Consider the following 18,151-nt stretch of genomic DNA (forward strand, 5'->3'; position numbering starts at 1 on the left):
GTATTCAGTGCAAGGATACTGGAGGTTACAGTGAATCTCTCTAAGTAGCTATACTTGGAACAAAAGAAGTTATGTTATTTACTGGACAGAGATTATAAATTCTTTCACTAATCATAGTATGTTCTGTAAATTTATCAAAAACTTTCCTGATATACTCCAAGGCTGAGAATTAGAGATCCCCAAAGAAAGTCATCCATATGGTACATTTTGTCATTCAAAACATATTGTAGTGTCTTATTTCTTTTTCTCTATTTTAAAAATGGAAAAATTTTGAATTGATCCAGTTGTACATTTGAAAGTCTGAGAGCTCTGAAACCCTGAAGTCTTATGGAATAAAAAAGTACATTTTAAATTAACTCTTCCTGAAATAAATGGAGAACAACCCTGTAAATAATAAAAATCTAAAATTTTTTCAAGAAAATTTAATGGTACCCCATATGGATGAGAGTTCCTTCTTTTTCATACGGGGATATTAAGACAAAGAGAAGCCAGAGCCATAGATGCATAGTCAGCTCCCTAAACAATAATTTTAAGACCCTCTTTTTCTTCTAGCTGAGAAACATAGACACCCACATATTTCTGCCACGCTCCTCCCCTACCCCCGTGCTTGCAACCGTGGTAGGAGATTGTCAGGAGGGCACTGACTCACTGGAAATGTTCTCCTTTCTAAAGTAAACAGCAAGAATGAAATCATGTCAGCACCATTTGCCAATTTTATTTTTAATTGCCTAATATGCCTTTGTTCACTGAAGGGGAAATCAGTGAATGAGAGCTGCGCAAGCTTAAGGACCAATATTATTACTCTGTATGTTTGTTTAGATCATTTCCCCCATCCACCTGAGATGCAGTTATTTGTTAGCATAATATGGTTACAGATCTATCTGCAGGGCTTAAAGATGGAAATTGAAACTTGGGGATGATTTAGCTGAAAGTTACTGGAGCATTCATAAAGCTGTCAGAATTATAAGAGAAAGCATATTAAGAAAACACCAGTGCTAGTTGCTATTAAATGGATATTCAAACATTGTCAGCATCGTTATCAAGAGAGGGTTGGTCTAATTTATAAGCTCCTGTACAAGGGGATAATGGTAGCTGTAGGTTCAAAGGAAAATGGATCATAGGAATGATATTAAAAAGAATGACCACGTGTTTTGAAACATAAATCAAGACAAAGGACAGAGCACTTTTCTCTGATTTGTTAATTTATTTACATCTTTAAAAGATATTCTCACTAATCAATCACATTTATAAAAAAAAATGAAATGAACTGAAAAGGCAGAAACCAAATTTTCATTTTATTGAACAAATACTTATTGAGTGTCATTCGTATGCCAGGCATAGATTTAGGTGCTAAATACAATGTAGACTAAACAGACAAGATATTTGCAATAGATGATATTCCAATCGTCCTGTCTTAACGAAGGTTTATGGAGTGGTCTCTGCATATCAGGCATGTGCTATGATTGATATCCTGTGAATTCACAATCATATATATTTGTGATCACATGTATTTGGGAAATGATGTGTTATGAGTCTCTGACCCTGAGAATTCTGGGTAGTATCCAGGTGTTTCTCCTGAGTTGGCTGATCGCTCTTGGCCATTGCCTGTTGCTTTGCCAGCCAACCTAGAGATCTGTTAACTTAGGCCTTAAGGTCCAGAGCAGCTATTCTACAGTGAAACTTTGTTCCCATTTCTGTGACTGCCTCCATGTCTATAGCTTCAATGCTGGTGGAGCTGAGTGTACTATTGGTGTCAATGGAACAAAGCCATGTGCCCAAGACTGGTGATCTACATCATCACCTTCTCCAGCACACTGAGCTCAGGTTGCTTGGGCCTCAAGAGTTATAATGGTTAGCCAGTCAGTTCTTTCAATTATCTTCTCAAGCAGAGACTCTACTGCAGTCTTGCATCCACCAGACATGTCTATACTCATTTCCTCAACCCTACATAAATCTGAAGACATCAATGTGTATAAGGAGAGTGGAGGCTCCTCGTGTACTTCTTGTGGGGCCCTGGATATTATTACACACACATGCATTTTTGAAAACATTTAGCCTCTGAAAATCTAGGGCAGTTGACCTTAGGAATACAGCTTCTAGGCCAAAACCGAATGCCACAAAGTTCAGGGTAGAAAAGCCAGTATTTTATGAAAATAAATAGAAAGATGAGTCAGGAGTCAATTACAAAGGCAGGAAACACATTTTAGAATAAGCCCTGTACCCATAAATAAGATTGAAGTTAGGGTACAATAATTAGAAACATGAGAACTGGTATCTCAGCTTAAATTAAGTTGGCAAAGAACATAATGATCTACATCAAGATTTTCACGGGGGGGCGGGGGAAGGGGAATCATTGCTTATGCTTATTCTGCCATTTAAGATATGGATATTAGCACCTATTCTGATGCAGTCTCTGTGTTAAGTAATGGGAAGATACAGATTAGTGAGTCCTTGTCCTGCTTTTAAGCAGCTTAGAGGCTAAGACAAGGGTCAGTATAAAGTACAGCCCTTGGGACAAATCTAATGCTCTTCCTGTTTTTTGTAGAGCCTGTGGCTAACAACGACTTATGCATTTTTAAATAGTTGGAGAAAAGAAATAAAAAACAATATTTCCTGACATGTGAAAATTACATGGATTTAAATGTCAGCGTGTAAAAATAAATTATTGTTGGAACACAGCTGTGCTCATTTGTTCATGTATACTGTAACTGCTTTCACCACAGTGGCAGTGTTGAACACTTTGCTGTATAGACAGTATGAACCACAAAGTCTGAAATATTTACCCACCCTTGATCTAAGAGACACAAGCACATGACTTAGAGGAGAATATGGAGGACAAGATGTATCCAAAGGTATCCCTGGAGCACCGAGGAGGTGATTATATAAAAGAGGTACAATTGTTCAGTTTCCTTAAGGTCACTAGAACAAATGGATAATTAACCAAAGAGAATTTTAGATATTCTCTTTCTGCTATCACCTAAACAAAGAGCCAAAGAAAAAAGAAAATAAAATGTTATTATGTTTCCAGCTTAACTCTTCTGTTTTGTAACTTATTTTGGTCTTAGTTTAACATTATTTCAGCTTTCTCTTAATACTAGTTTATATACATAGGTATAAATTTTGCTTTATAACCAGTTGTCTTATATGTATTATTAAAACATTATTTGTTCAGGGTATCCTGTACAAGATGAAGGTTTAAAAAAATAAAACTCCTTTAATTTTTAAGTAGTCTGAAAACTATGGTCTGGAGCAGCTTCCCAAGGCTGCTTCACTGCACATGGTTCAAATGGCAGGTCTCCCAGCGAGGCTGAGAAAGGGGTGCCCTCTGAGCCATGCCTTTTTACTGGATTGGTCTTCTTCAAATGGGGAGGGGTGAACTTGGTTGTCAGCAGGTCAAAGGTGTACCAACCGTGACAGGTAGCTGACCTCAGAATCATTCTTCAATAAGATCTCATCCATATCTGACCCAGAAGAGCTTAGCAGAAAAAAAAAATAGATCTGCAGCTTTAATTTGCCATTTTGCTCTCTCTAGTCAAAGTGTAAGCTTGTGTGCTAATGTTCAAGTGGTGAAGGACACAGACCAGTAGTTCACACCAACTCACCGAGAGGCAATGGTGCATTGGTTGTGGGATAAAATTCCTGGACTTGAATCCTGGTTCTGCCAGTCAGCAGCTTTGTGACTTTGGGAAATTGACTCAACTTCTATGTTTCAGTGCTTGTTAAATGAAGAAAACAATAGCAGCTATCTCATAGGATTACTGAAGATTAAATAATTTGATCCATGAACACCATTTGGAACAGTGCCTGGCAGATGGCTGAGCCCTTAACGTCTGTGATGATGATGATAATGATGATGACAGCTACTCTTGGCCTTGGAGATGTCCATTCAGAGTCAACCCTAACCACTATTTTTAGGCCCTTGACATTTTCCTGGCACTGCATCTTTGTAGGGTGAATCTTCCTCTCTGTTTCTTTCTGTCTCTTTTTTGTTGAAGTCTTCCCTGAGTTCTGGCCTTTTCTTTTGTCCATTCTCTTTTTGTCCCTTCATCTTTGGTTTTCTGGGGTTTTTTGGTGTTTTGAGAGAGAGAGAGAAGCATTAACTTTTTGCTCCACTTACTTTCCACTTAGTTATGCATTGATTGCTGTTTGTACATGCCTTGACCAGGGATCGGACCAGTGACGGTGGGCTTAAGCCAAGCCAGTAACCCTTTGTTTAAGGCAGTGAGCTTGGGTTCAAGCCAGCAACCTTAGGCTCAAACTGAAGACCTCAGGATCATGTTGATGACTCAAGTCAGGGACCCCATGCTCAAACCTGCAAGGTGGGGTTTTGAACCATTGACCTCAGCATTCCAAGTTGATGCTCTATCGGCTGCAGCACCACCCGTCAGTCTCCCTTCAGTCTTTTAAGTTCTGACTATAGCAATCTAGCATATATGCCCAGACACTAACTTTTATTATCCAAATGAGGGGGAGCACAGCACAGTGATTAAATACTCCGGAGAAATTCCATTGATGATCCAGTTTCTGTCTTAAAGCATCCATCTCCTTTGCAGCAGAAACAATGAATATTTGTTGGACCAAATTGAATTCTATTCTTGCTCTGACAGTGATAAAGATTTCATTCTCAAAAATTTATTGCCACTTTAAATTAGCTGAGAGCTTGAGGGCTGGACAGGTATGTAAGCATTTTCACTGAACTGCCTGATACCTTCTGCCTGGCTGTTTTGCTCTGGAAAACAGAGTTTGTGATCTCTGGCTCTTGAGTCATGCAATTCCTGATATGATTCTTCAGGAAGATGGTCCATACTCACAATTTCCTTGGAGCCTAGCTTGAAGTGTATCCTTACTGGGCTTCTTATCTGTTCCCAACTGATTTTGTTGTTGACAGCTTCCTCCCTTTCCTAGCTCATCTCTGAGTTCCTGAGCTGCTTGCCAAGGGCTGACTTAGGATTGTAATAGAGGATGAGTGAGTGTTTTATTTATTTATTTCTATGCAACAAATTTATCAGCTTGAAACAACTAACATTTATTATTTCATAACTTCAGAGGACCAGGAAGCTGGGAGTGGCTTTAATAGGGTTATTTCGACTCAGGTTCTCTCACAATGCTGCAATTTTGGTGTCAGACAGGCCTACGGTCGTCTGAGATTTGATTGGGTTGGAGGATCCACTTCTAAGGTCATGGACATGGCTGTTTGCTGGAGGCTGCACTCAGATCCTTGCTATGTTGGCCTGTCTGTGGGTTGCACACACAGAAGAGCAACTGGCTCTTCTGTGAACCATGCGAATGAGTAAGAGTGCCCAGAATGGAAGTCACAGCTTTTATAATCTAACATTAGAGGTGGCACATTATCATTTCTGTGTAGTACAAGGACACAGAGATCAACTCTGGTACAATGTGTGTGGAGGAGGCACATGGATTCGTTGGGGTCATCCTGGAGCTTAGAAATTGACTACCATATTCTGTCCTTTAATCCTCAAAGATTTATGTTCTCATGTCCAATATACATTCATTCTTGCACAAGACCCCCTTAAGTCTCACTAAATATCAGCTTGAAATCCAAAATCTTGTTATCTAAATCTAGTCAAAATGAAGAAGAGGCTTCTTGGGTGTAGTGCCTGAAATGCAATTCCTCCAGGACAATTTTCTTCACTTCTGAGTCCAAAGAAACAAGTTGTCTGCTCCCCGAACCCAACATCCGATGGGAGAACAGGTATAGGATAACTGCTGTGGACATCCCTTTTCATAAGGGGGAAATTGAAAGCACAAAAAAGCCACTGGTATTTCAGAAACAGTTCTGGGATCCAGCTGGATAAATATCAGCTCTTCCTTGATTAGGTATTGAGGTTCAGGAGTAATTCTTTGTGGCTCTCAACTCTGCCTTCACAATCTCTCCAGTGAAGAAAAACAAAGAATTCAAATAGAGAGAAACATTTTCCTCTGACCCTTAAGCTGAAAGTAAAAAAAAAAAAAATACTCTCCTGGAATGACAAGAGTATGAGGAAATGGCCATTGTCATATAGCTAATGAGCCGTTTGGCAATATTTATCAAAAGTTTCGACCCAATAATGCTACTGATAAAGAAATTAGCTTAAAAATGTGTAAACACACACACACACACACACACACACACACATGCAAAGTAATACATATAAGAATATATTACTTCAGTGCTGTGTTGGGCAGATAAAATGTATTATGTTCACTTTGTTAAAGAGGTCGTTGCCCAGGTGATATTAATATGTGTTGGAGATCGTTGTAACCTGGGGCTTGGTTTTGGGATTAAGCCTTTCCCATCCTTTTTGCTGTGGGGTGGTACAATCCAATCATGCCTCAGAAAGTGACTTTGTATTAGAGACTTCCCTATTTTGTATATTGGATTAAGGGTTTGGATTTCTACACTATAAAATGGGGATGGAGCGAGAGCTTGGGCTCTTGGTTCCTGGGATGACTAGCATGAGAGAGCGGAGGGAGCAGAACAGAGAGCAGAAAGAGGCCATGTGGCCAGGAGAAGCAGCCAAGATGGCGGAGTGCTGAGTGAGATGCCAGTTTGTGCAGTTTGACGCTGGAGAAGGAAGGAGATGGGGAACTGAGGAGAATAAGTCTGGTGAGCTAGAAACCTTTGATTCTAGGAAACTCAGATAAATCAGTAGTTTTGTGAGCACTGAATGTGATTGGGTTTTGGAGCCCAGTGTGTGTTTTTACTTGCCCGCCGGGTGCAAGCTAGAATTAAAGACTATGGCCCACCAGTTTTTGGCTCCGTTGTTTCTTTACCGACTGTCCGAATCCAATGAGAATCTGCATGTGCATGAGCCGGGTGGCTGTGATGGTAGCCCTGGCCTTAGATACTGGCTTTACAAGTGCTGTAATGAAAATAAGTTTATTTTTAAAAAGTATATTTCTACTATACTTATATTTTTATTAATGATGTTAATGTATATATAATTAACCTAGAAAGCTGTTCAGTTTTGATATTGAGTGAAAGAAGTATATATAGTGTGTGTCACATTTTGTAAGTATAGCTCTAGATATAACATGGATGACTGTATCTAGAATGTTAGCAATATGTTAACAATACTTATCTTTAGATGGCGGGATTGTAAAAGATTAGTTTCCTTTTGCTTATCCTTAAATTTTACTTTTCTACTATAAATGTGTATAGCTTATGTAATAAAATATAACTTTTCTTCTTTGATGGAACAGCTTTTGTTAAATCTGAAACTTTTTTGGAAATAGACAACAATAGTCACATTTCTAGCTAGGCATTTTAAATTTCTCTAAAATGTATTTCAACTTGTTTCTTTCTTTCTTTTTTTTTGTTTTAATTCTTTCATTAAATTTCAACTTGGATCATTTTGTTTTGTTTTGGTTTTTGCTTGGGTTCTCTGTATATGCTTGCTCCCTGTACCTAGTAAACTTGTCATTTCCTTTGGTAAGTAAAGCAGAGAACAAAGCCACCAATGTAATTTGAGTAGGTGTGGATCAGAATGAATTAAGCTGCAGGAATGGTTTGGGACTGTTTTTTAAGAGCTTTGTTTTTTTTCAGTCTTTTGTATTCAGGGAAGATTGAAAGCCCAAGTGGGAGGGGAGCACTTTCAGGTTCTTGGGTTTTTAAAATGCAGGTCTCGAAGGCCTTAGACCGAGTTTCCTCGGCTTGGCGGCACGGCGGCATAGCGGCATGGCAGAGCAGAATTTGGTGCAAAAAGCAAGCAAGTAGCCTTGGCTGAGATATCATCCTTCCTCTTTCCCCAGTGTCCTGGCCTTTCTCTCCTCTCCTCCTTTGTAAACACCCCTTTGCCTTTTTTCTACTTCTTCCTCCCTCAAGCTCCCTAAAGTGTTTCTGAATTTGGACATTTTCCCAATGAAAGGAGAATTACCGAGAGAAGTCAGGAGAGAAAATTAGAGTTTATTTTTCAGTTTCCAGGGGCTGGTTTGTTTGTCTGTCTGTCTGTTTGTTTTGTAAAACAAATAGGTCAAAAGCCATGCCAAGTTTATGAGTGTGTGTTGCTTTGTTTTGTTTATTTCTGCACATGTGAATCTCCCTAATACTGTATCTCTTTACCTGTCTCACCTACTCCCTCCCTAAAACTGCACCCTCTTCTCACCCTCACAGGATTCCTAACTGGGTAGCAATGGGAGCAAACAGGAGGTGTTAATTCTAATCTGGAGGGACCTAAAACATTGAAGACACGAACAAGGTCCATGGATTACACACCAAAGCTTTATTGTCTAGCTTGGCCAAGTGGCAACTCCGACAGAAATCTGAAGGAGAACGTGCCGGCCCTTTGTTCTACTTAGTTTTTATAGTTTTGTAAGTGGGAAGTACAGAAGCAAAAATTGTAATTAGGAGCCCCTTACCACTATTGGTTATAGTCATATGTCCTTTAACATGATAAGACCATGTTCAATTTGCAAGCCATACATCCTTTTGGAGATTTTACAAATCAACACAATGGCAGAAAAATATCTCTTTACATATTAAAAGGCATTCCCATATTATCTAGTGTTTATCCGCCATCCCTCTGTCCAGAGTCACACGTATTAACCACATGCATTTACATAGGAGAGGTAGTTTCCGTGGGGACAAATGCCCGCAAATGGCTCATAGTTATAAGAAAAGGTTTATTTTGGCTTTTCTCTCCCTGCACCTGGCTAGCCATTCACCCCTTTCCCCACAGGTGTGGTGGAATATCAGGGAATCCATGTTTTCCTTCCCTTTGCATTTACAATACAATGCCAAGGGCCATCCTGGTTATGCCAATCACACAGTACAGAGACTATTCTCACAATTTCTCTGCACACCTTAATCCAAATTAATAAAAATGTTCTCCAAGCCTCTTAAAATATTAATATTAATTCTGTAGTATTTGGTACCTTACAACACCTGTGGGTGAAGTGGCTCAGTGGCTCCTCAGAGGGAAGAATGAGGTACACAGGGTAGTGTTGACATTGACAAGAGGTGTAAAAGTAGTTGACAGGTGACCTGCACACACAGGCTACAAGATGTCATGATAAATATATTCCTGTTCTTTACAGATGTATTTATTCATTTTTCCTCTTTAATTTATTCACCCATTCTTCAAACACTAATGTCGTTCCTATATGTGGCTTTACCAGGAGAGTGGGATGAAGATAAACTCACTTCCAGCAGTGAAGTAATTCATGGTCTAGAGCCAAGATTCCCAAATATGGATGTTCATCAGAATCATGTGGAGACTTTGGTAAGGACACAGATATCTGGGCCCCATCTCAGACCTCCTGAATCTAAACTGTCAAAGAAAAATTTCAGAAATGAGTATTTTAATTAAAATTTCCTGATAATTCTGTGTAGTCAGGACTGACCTGAGGACCAATGTTAAGAATCCACTGGAAAGAACTTTGTGATGCAAGAAAGGAAAAAAATGGTTAAGAATTGAATGTAACTGCCAGGCTAGCCAGCTCTTCCTCTTTTCTCTCCTTCCAACCACTCTTCCTTCTGTGAGCACCCAAGTCAAGGACAGTAGGTAACAAGTTGCCCCCAAACTCAGTGCCTTACGATTATAACAATGTGTTATTTGTCACAAGCCTGTGAGTTGACTGAGACCAGCTGGGTGATTCTGTTGCACATGGTATGATTGAGGTCACTCAATTGACTGCATTCAGAGTTCCTCTGAGCTTGGAATGTCTGAATCATTCTCTTATCCTCTATGAATTTCCTTTTACCAGGTATCTCATAATTCAATAATCTAGTTCAATCCTCTTTACCACTTTTGGAATTGCTTCCAAGAGAAAAAAGAAAGCTGATGCTAATAGTTCTTTTAAGGCCAGGGTTCAGATGTCCTATATATTACTTCTGCAGAATATCATGAATTCTACTGGTCAAAGCAAGACCCGGGGCCACCCAGATTCAAGGACAGGAGAAACAGATTTACCTTTTATAGAGAAGAGCAGAAAAGAACTTTTGGTCATTTTTAATCCACTATGAATTATAAAAATAACCTACAGGAGTCATTTTGCTGATTTATAAGGCCTACACACTCACTGACTTCACAAATGACTTCAGACTAGGGGTTTTAGATATGGTTCTAGAAATCTGTCATCTTAGACCCAGACCTTGGCTGGTTGTCTAAGCGGCCACAAATGATCAATAAAATTGAAGAGGGACAGGTTGTAAATACAAGAAGGGCCCACACTTCATTGTGACAACAAAAGAAGAGCAAAAGATACATAATGGACTAATAAGGCATGAGAATATAATCTAGCCTTCTTGTCAAAAAGGCAAACATGGTGTTGGCCACATCTAAAAGTTTTGAAGCATAATGAAACCATGACTAGAATATCATTTCGAGTTTGGACCTTTATGATTAAGCTTCAGAGTTCAAGATAAGAACTAAAATGATCTTTTTCTTTCTCCAGTGTGTCCACAGCCCTGGACTTGATTAGGAGATGCAGGCTAGCCTGTGCTCTGGGCAATGAAGAGATTGGATGAGTGAAGAGAGGCAGTGGAATGCCAGGCCATCTGCCACCTGTTGACTCTGTAGAGCCAGTACGTACGCTATAAATTAGGCCATATCTCTTCTGTTTCCCTCCTATGGCTACTTAGGTTTCTTAGAGTAAAGCCAAAGTCTTTGCAAGAGCCCACAAGGCCCCACCTAGTCTGGCCTCCTTTTCTAGCATCATCTTCTACAAATATTCCCTTTTCTGTCCCATTCCCAGCGGGGATGCCTTTCTGCTATTCCTTGAAAAGGCCAGCACACACCTGCCTCTAGGCCTTTGCACGCACTCTTTCCTCTGCCCGGAATGCTCCACCCACAGATCTCTTTACAACGCATGCCTTCACTTCTCTCAGGTCTCTGACTATATAAAGCAGTCAGAACCCACCACTTGAGCTTATACATATCTGCAGTACCCTGCTTTGCTTTCTTTTCTGTACTTACTGACATATGTTTATTTCCTTATTCATACACTTGTTACTTCTTTCCCCAATTAGCATGTTAGCTTCAGAAAAAGAGGAGCAGGGTTTTGTTTTCTTTTATATTTCCAGAAGCCCTAGTGGTGTCTGGCACCTTACAGGCACTCAGTAAGCCTTTCTTGAATACATGAATGAGTCTCATTGTGAAGCTCAGGGAATTGAATTCAAAGCCTGGATCCCTGTGGCCTTTCCATGAAGCTAATTGAATTGACTTGTTAGCCAGTATGCTGCAATATCTATGGGCCTAAAGACTCAGGTTTAACTCCCTGTTCTGCCTCTAACTTCTTTGTGACTTTGGCTAAGTATGTAGTCTCTCTATGTCTCATCAGGCACTTCCCTTACAAAACTAAGACTTTCAAGGAATCTTAGATGGGAAAATGTTTTGGAAAGAAAATCACAAGTGGTCTTGTATTATTCTTTGAAAATCCTGCCTGAGGCTCAAGGCAAGAGGATTTTAGTCCACTCTTTTAATCCAGTTCTTCTGTCCCACTGGTGGAGAGAGATTTATCAGTCTGGCCCAGTGTTAATGCATAAGGAAGTGGACGTGATGCTGGGATCCTTAGGAAGGAAGAGTAGGTCAGCCCTGGGTGGGAGAAGATGGCAGCAGCCCAGACACTGGGAAAGGTGGGTTTTATCACTGTCAGAGTGGGTTAGAGTGCACATCTGGAATAGTTGGGCAGTTTATTAGGATTTTGAATTCCACTTTTGTCAGAAATGATAGTTATTTTTAAAAATGCTAATGAATATAGCAGGAGCAGAAGCTTAGGTATCAAATTCCCTAGATTTAAGTTCCATTTGGCCACTTGTTAATTGTGAAACCACAGGCAAATCACTTAATCTTTTTAAATCCTAGTTTTATGTTCTGTTGAATGAGGATTTTAAAAGCTATCTACCTTGCCAGGTCATTATGCAGATTAGATAAAATATTCTATGCAAATTGGATGGAATATATACATGTTTATTATCATCATCATCATCATTACTATTATCAGTAACAGTAGTAGAGTAACAATAGCAGTTCCAGATCTATCACTTGGTAACTTAAATCCTCTGAGTCTCATTTTCCATTCAATAAAATGGAATGCTAATCTACATTACAAGGCTGTTATCCCAACCTTGCTTTGGAAACCGAATGATGGTGTATGTCAAAGAACTCTGTAAGTGTGTAAGCTTCATCCAGATGTTAGTTATCAAATGTTAAGATTCAGCTACTGTCATTGGCTCCATCTCCCCTCCCCCATGGAACACATACAGTGGTCCCTCAGCCTTGGCTTGGCCCCATAGTCTCTGGTTTCTCCAATTACAGTGTCAGATCACCCTGCAGACCTGAGGAGACTAAGGACCTCAGTCACAGATGCAGGATAAACACAGGCCTTTCTCTTGTCAAGACTTCATGAGGGACTCTAGAAAGCATGGTTGAAAAACATGTGTCCAAGGGTTGTCAAAGCAGTCAACCAAGAAGGCTGTCAAGTTTCTCCTCTTCAGGTTTTAAAAAATGAGTCTTGCCTGAAGATGAAGTTTGAATTATGACCTCTCAAGACCAAATCTCATTAGGATTCCACGTCACCTCCTGAGTTGGTATAGCTTCTCTTTTGGAAAATAGGCCCTTTGGTAATTAAACATCAGAAGGAACTGGGCACTCATGGTCTGAGCATTAATTCTGAAGGCAGATCAGGAGATTCTGCAATTTCAAATCATTTGGTAAATGGTCATTTGATTATTATCCAGCTGATGGAATTAGAAAGAGATCTTTGAACTCAATCATTGTTCACATCCCTCTTCGTAGGGTTTCTATGTATAAAATTCTCTGATTAACTTGCTGTAGAATTTCCTTCGTAGACACATCTGTCCCCTCATTGATACAGGGAGTACCTTAGGAGCTAGAAACCTGTCTTGTTCTTGTATGCCTCTCACTGGGTGTAAGTTGTACAAGGTAAATTTTTTCTTTTGTTTATAATAAAAAAATGAGTAAAATTTCAGAGGAATTAGTCCATTTTTTTTGTGACCAAACTTAAGATTACATACATTTTGCATTTGTTTTGTGGTTGTCTGTTATCTGAAAACAAAATAACTGGAAACATTTTTATTTTATTTATTGGGGGAGATTCCAAGATGGTGACAGAGTAGGCAGATGTTCCAACTGCCACCTTCCAGGACCAAATTGGATTACAATTAAATTTAAGGACAATCATCTTGAAAAACTAACTTTGGACTAAATGAAGAAGAGTCTATAAACAAGGAGTCACAGAAGGAGACACACCGAGACTGGTAGGAAGGTCGGAGACGCGGGAAGGGCTGCCCGCACCCAGGAAGGAGTGGCGGCTGAGGGCTCGGAGGGACTCTCAGTGCAGGGAGGGGCGCCCTGAGGGGGAGGGTCCTTAGCTGTGGGCTCAGAGGGACTCTCACTGCAGGGAGGGTCACCCTGAGAGGGGAGGGTCCTCAGCTGAGGGCTCAGAGGGACTCTCACTGCAGGGAGGGGCACCCTGAGAGGGGAGGGTCCTCAGCTGAGGGCTCAGAGGGACTCTCAGTGCAGGGAGGGGCACCCTGAGAGGGGAGGGTCCTCAGCTGAGGGCTCGGAGGGACTCTCAGTGCAGGGAGGGTCACCCTGAGAGGGGAGGGTCCTCAGCTGAGGGCTCGGAGGGACTCTCAGTGCAGGGAGGGGCACCCTGAGAGGGGAGGGTCCTCAGCTGAGGGCTCAGAGGGACTCGCACTGCAGGGAGGGGCACCCTGAGAGGGGAGGGTCCTCAGCTGAGGGCTCAGAGGGACTCGCACTGCAGGGAGGGTCACCCTGAGAGGGGAGGGTCCTCAGCTGAGGGCTCGGAGGGACTCTCACTGCAGGGAGGGTCACCCTGAGAGGGGAGGGTCCTCAGCTGAGGGCTCGGAGGGACTCGCACTGCAGGGAGGGGCACCCTGAGAGGGGAGAGTCCTCAGCTGTGGGCTCAGAGCCCAGCCTCGTGCCCCAGGGCCTAGAAGAGGTGCCCACATAGCATTTGGCAGTAAAAAATAAAATACTATAAAACATAAAAAAATTAATTATTTTTTTTTGTTTTTAGAGAAATAGAGAGAGAGGAAGGTAGGGAGAGAAGAAACAGAAACATTGATCCTGAATGTGTCCTTAACTGGGGATTAAACCAGCAAACTCTAGTCAACCGAGCTATATAGGCCACGTGGAAAACATTTTCAAGTAGACTCTTCTAATAATTTCAACTTAAATTTAATGAAAGTAACTACATTTCTGGAGTTTATAGAATTCATTTCAACATATGAGGTTTATCTGCAGAGAATAGAATGAAACTCTCCAGATCACTCAGAAAATGGGACAGAAGAAGGTCTTTAGCTAGGTTAGCAGTGAAAGTTGGGATGGAATTCCTGTTCCAGTCCCTTTGTCATCTGGCTAAAATGGGGTCATCTGGCTAAAATGGGAACATCTGGCAAAAATGGACTTCATAGAGATCCATTTTTCAGGGCCAGGAATTTTTTGAAACAGAGGGGTAGATTGAAGTCATAAGAGGTGAATCTTGATTCTGACTTTATTTGAAACTGCGGACCTCAGTTTCTACGTGGATAAATGGAGGGGGGAGTGGAGAAGGAAAGCTCTAATATTCTATGACTCAGTGCTGGGTTTCTGGAAAATCACCCACCAGAGAGTAGAAATAGCAGGGAACTTTATGGTTCTGCCTGAACTCCCTGAGACCAGAGTGTCTCACAGTCCCTAATACCCAAGAAATGACAAGGAGTATTTATTGCCTTGTGGTTTCATGGCTGAGAGTCACGGTGGTTTGAACACTGCCTCTGAACACAGGCCGAACTGGGCTCTTCTCAGAACTCCACTCCTTAGCTTTATCACTTTGTGTATGTTAACATTTCTAAGTCATTGTAAAATCTTAGTATTTACGTTTCATTGAAAAATGGAAATAAAAATAGTGTTCACATTATAGGGTTGTTGCAAGGACTGAAATGATGAGGTATGTAAGATGATATAAGAAGCACCTGATACATAGCGAGAGCTAAAAAAAAAAAGTCAGGTGGTGGTGATGGATGGAGATGATGGTAACCAGCTGACCAGCTGGAAGAGACAAAGATGTCAGTTTCCTTTTTGCCTCTTAGAGTGCCAAGAGGATGAAATGAATAGACTCCTGTAGAGAGGTTAGCAGACTACGTGGCACAGGCTACATCCTATTAAAACATTAATTTTAAAAAGAAAATACGTAAATATGTCCACTCTCCAATATAAATCCAGCTTCCGCTCCATGAAGCCGGAAGAGAAGGAAAGTGTTTGCTGCCATCATGACATTTTCTGGGCAGCGTTGTTCAGTTTCATGGTCAAGAAAGAACAATTTATTCCCTCCTGGTTGTGCTGTTGTCTCCAAAGACAACAGGTGCTCTGTCAGAGAACACCAAACACTTCTTTCTTCTCCTTTTCCCTCATGCCCCCCCTTCTTTGGGGTTCTTCCCCTCCCCCTTTGGTTTGTATTCAAGTCCCTTTCCCTCTGCTGTGATCATCCCCCTCACATCTGCTCCCATCCCTCCTTTCCTGCTAAGCCATGCGGGTCATAAGGGCCGCTCTGACAGAGGTGCAACTGTTCTTTGGCAATCAAAGAGCTTCTCATGCTTGCTCCAAGTCATACGGTAACGCTGCAAATGCCGTCTCAAATGCCAGCGAAAAGCTGGACCCCCTTTCATCTCTTCCTTTTGAAGAAATGCTTTGTTGGAGTCTCCTCATGAATGCTGTCTTGAGACAGAGTGTATTTTAACCCATTTGTTTTGCTTTTCTTTCTCATTCCTTTGGAATCTGTGAGAAAACTCCTGCTCAGCAGAGGGAGCCTCTCATAAAAACTCTGTCCCAAACCTGGGTTAGAACTTTCCTTGAAGTGTTTGTCACATGCCCTGGGTAATTCAGGAGGCCCCACCTGTCCAGACTGTATTTGCACCTTCCAGGTAACTCAGAGAGCCACCCGAAAGAACATGGACTTGTCTTTAGAAATCAAATTGGTTTTCTCATTTAAAATTTGTGAATTTGAATTTGGTGAATCACATCAGTTTTTGTTTTAAATGTTTTCAACCGGTTTTCTATGCACCCTTAGGAATAGTATCTGGAACTCAAAACTTACTGAGAGAGCACGTTGGATTCTGAGAATACTCCCGGCAGCTTGTCCTTCTGTCGGAGCTTTTATAGAGAGCTTTCCTCCTCACAGAAGGAAACACCCCGAAATCAGATCAAGATGCCTTCTAAGTCCCAGCATTTAACAAATCATTTTTAGTTAGTTGTTTACATTCAGTCTAAATAGCCTAACATGGATGGAATAAGTGGGAGGAATGAACTGTCTTAATTCCAGAACTGAGCTGATCCCTTCTCAAGGGGAGATCCTGGTGAGATGTTCCCAGGAAAATTAGGTGGAGCCTGAAGGATGGATGGTTTGGCCTTTAGACTTATTCTAGCTCTAACAAGCTTTGTTCTTTGTCCAGGTCCAGGTGTGTCAGCAACCTTTGCATGAGCAATAGATCATTTCTGCTTCCCTACATCTGACTTCCATCTTGGGTTGAGAATTGGTGTAGACGAGCATCTGCTGTGTATACCTACATTATATTTAATATTTATAAGTACTCTGAAATATTATCATCCCAATTCTTCAGGTAAAGAAATCAAGTCTCAATCGAGTAATTTAACCAAGTATGAAAAATTATGATTTCAAAATATGATCTCAGCAATATTTTCTGTCACATGGCTTGTCTAAAAATCTTGCCACTCTCCCACCCAAAGGTGTGGTCAGTTTTCTATCCCCTTTAAACTTGGCAGGCCTTTGTGATTGCCTCAACAAGTAAAAGGTTGTAAAAGTGATACCGTGTGACTTCTCAGGTTGGGTCAATAAAAGGTGATGATTCTGTATCTAGCTCTTTCCCTCTCTCTTAAGGAATACTTACTATTGGAACCCCCACCTCCCACCCCCACATTGTTAGGAAGCTCAGACCACATGGAGAGACCATGTGCAGCTGTTTTGGCCAATAGCCCAGACTAAGGCCCTAGCCAACAACCAGCACAAATGCCAAGCTTTCCAATGATTTTAGCCCCCAGCCTCAAGCCACCCCAGCTCATGCCTAGTGGAACAGAGATAAGCCGACCCTGCTAAGTCCCACCCTAACTGCAGATCCACAAGCAAAATAAACACGTTTGTACTGGGATACTAAGTCTTAGGGTGGTATGTGACATAGCAGTAAAACCAAAACCCTTAGCTGGTATAACTAGACTATGAACAGTCAGGCTTGGACTTCATTCACCCTGTATGACTTTAACCCCTGTACCCTGGTTCCATTGTCCTAGGTCCTTATTCTCCTAAGCTGCTCCTCAAGGAGCCCTTCTCCTCTCTAGTTCTCTTTTAGCCTGGGACCCATCAACATGCTGCTTCTCCTTGGTGTGGGTGTGCTCCTTGTTATTCAGCCCCTAATCAACATCTACTACATAGAAACCTGAACATTAGCATATGCACTCCAGACAGAGGTCTGCTTTAGAGACTCAGGATAGACGTGGCTTTTCATCAGTGTTTCGTCATTATTTTCAGCATATTAAGAAACCTTCACAAATACAGTTAGTGTTGTGTAGTGTAAGTATACAGTTTCTGTAATCTCACCTCTTCCATTTACTAACTGTTTGACCTCAGGTGGTTTAACTTCTCTGTATCATAGTTTTCCCATCTATAAAATGGGACTAACAACAGTCCCTTCTTCATAAAGTTGCTACAGTGAGTTGACAGATTAAGGCATTAAATCTTTAGATCAGCTCTCAGTAAATATAACTTATTTACATTTATGCCCATAATTTAGAACTGTATTTCACCACACACCTTTTTATACTCAGATTATTGGACAAGAAAAAAAGGTTAATTTTTTTCTGTTGTCTGATTTTCCTGTGGTGTTATGTAACACAGTTTAGTTTTATGTGGAAGGTAGGGCCAGTGCTGCTGGGCATGCTTCTTCCAGTGGGGAGGACTCCCTTCCAGGCTGGCTAGAGACTGTGGCATCCAAGGTTCAGCCTTATCCTTATCTTGGCTACATCAGCTGATCTGCCAAATGAGAGCTTTTGTTTTCACTGTGAAGTGTACATAGCGTATGTGAGTAGATGCAGGAACTGAAATGTATTGTGGAAGACACTTGAGAACATTGAGTATCTCTCCATAAGGACTTAGGGAAGCCAGGGGACAGACA

This window comes from Saccopteryx leptura, chromosome 6, assembly GCF_036850995.1.
Source record: "Saccopteryx leptura isolate mSacLep1 chromosome 6, mSacLep1_pri_phased_curated, whole genome shotgun sequence".
Classification (NCBI taxonomy): Eukaryota; Metazoa; Chordata; class Mammalia; order Chiroptera; family Emballonuridae; genus Saccopteryx; species Saccopteryx leptura.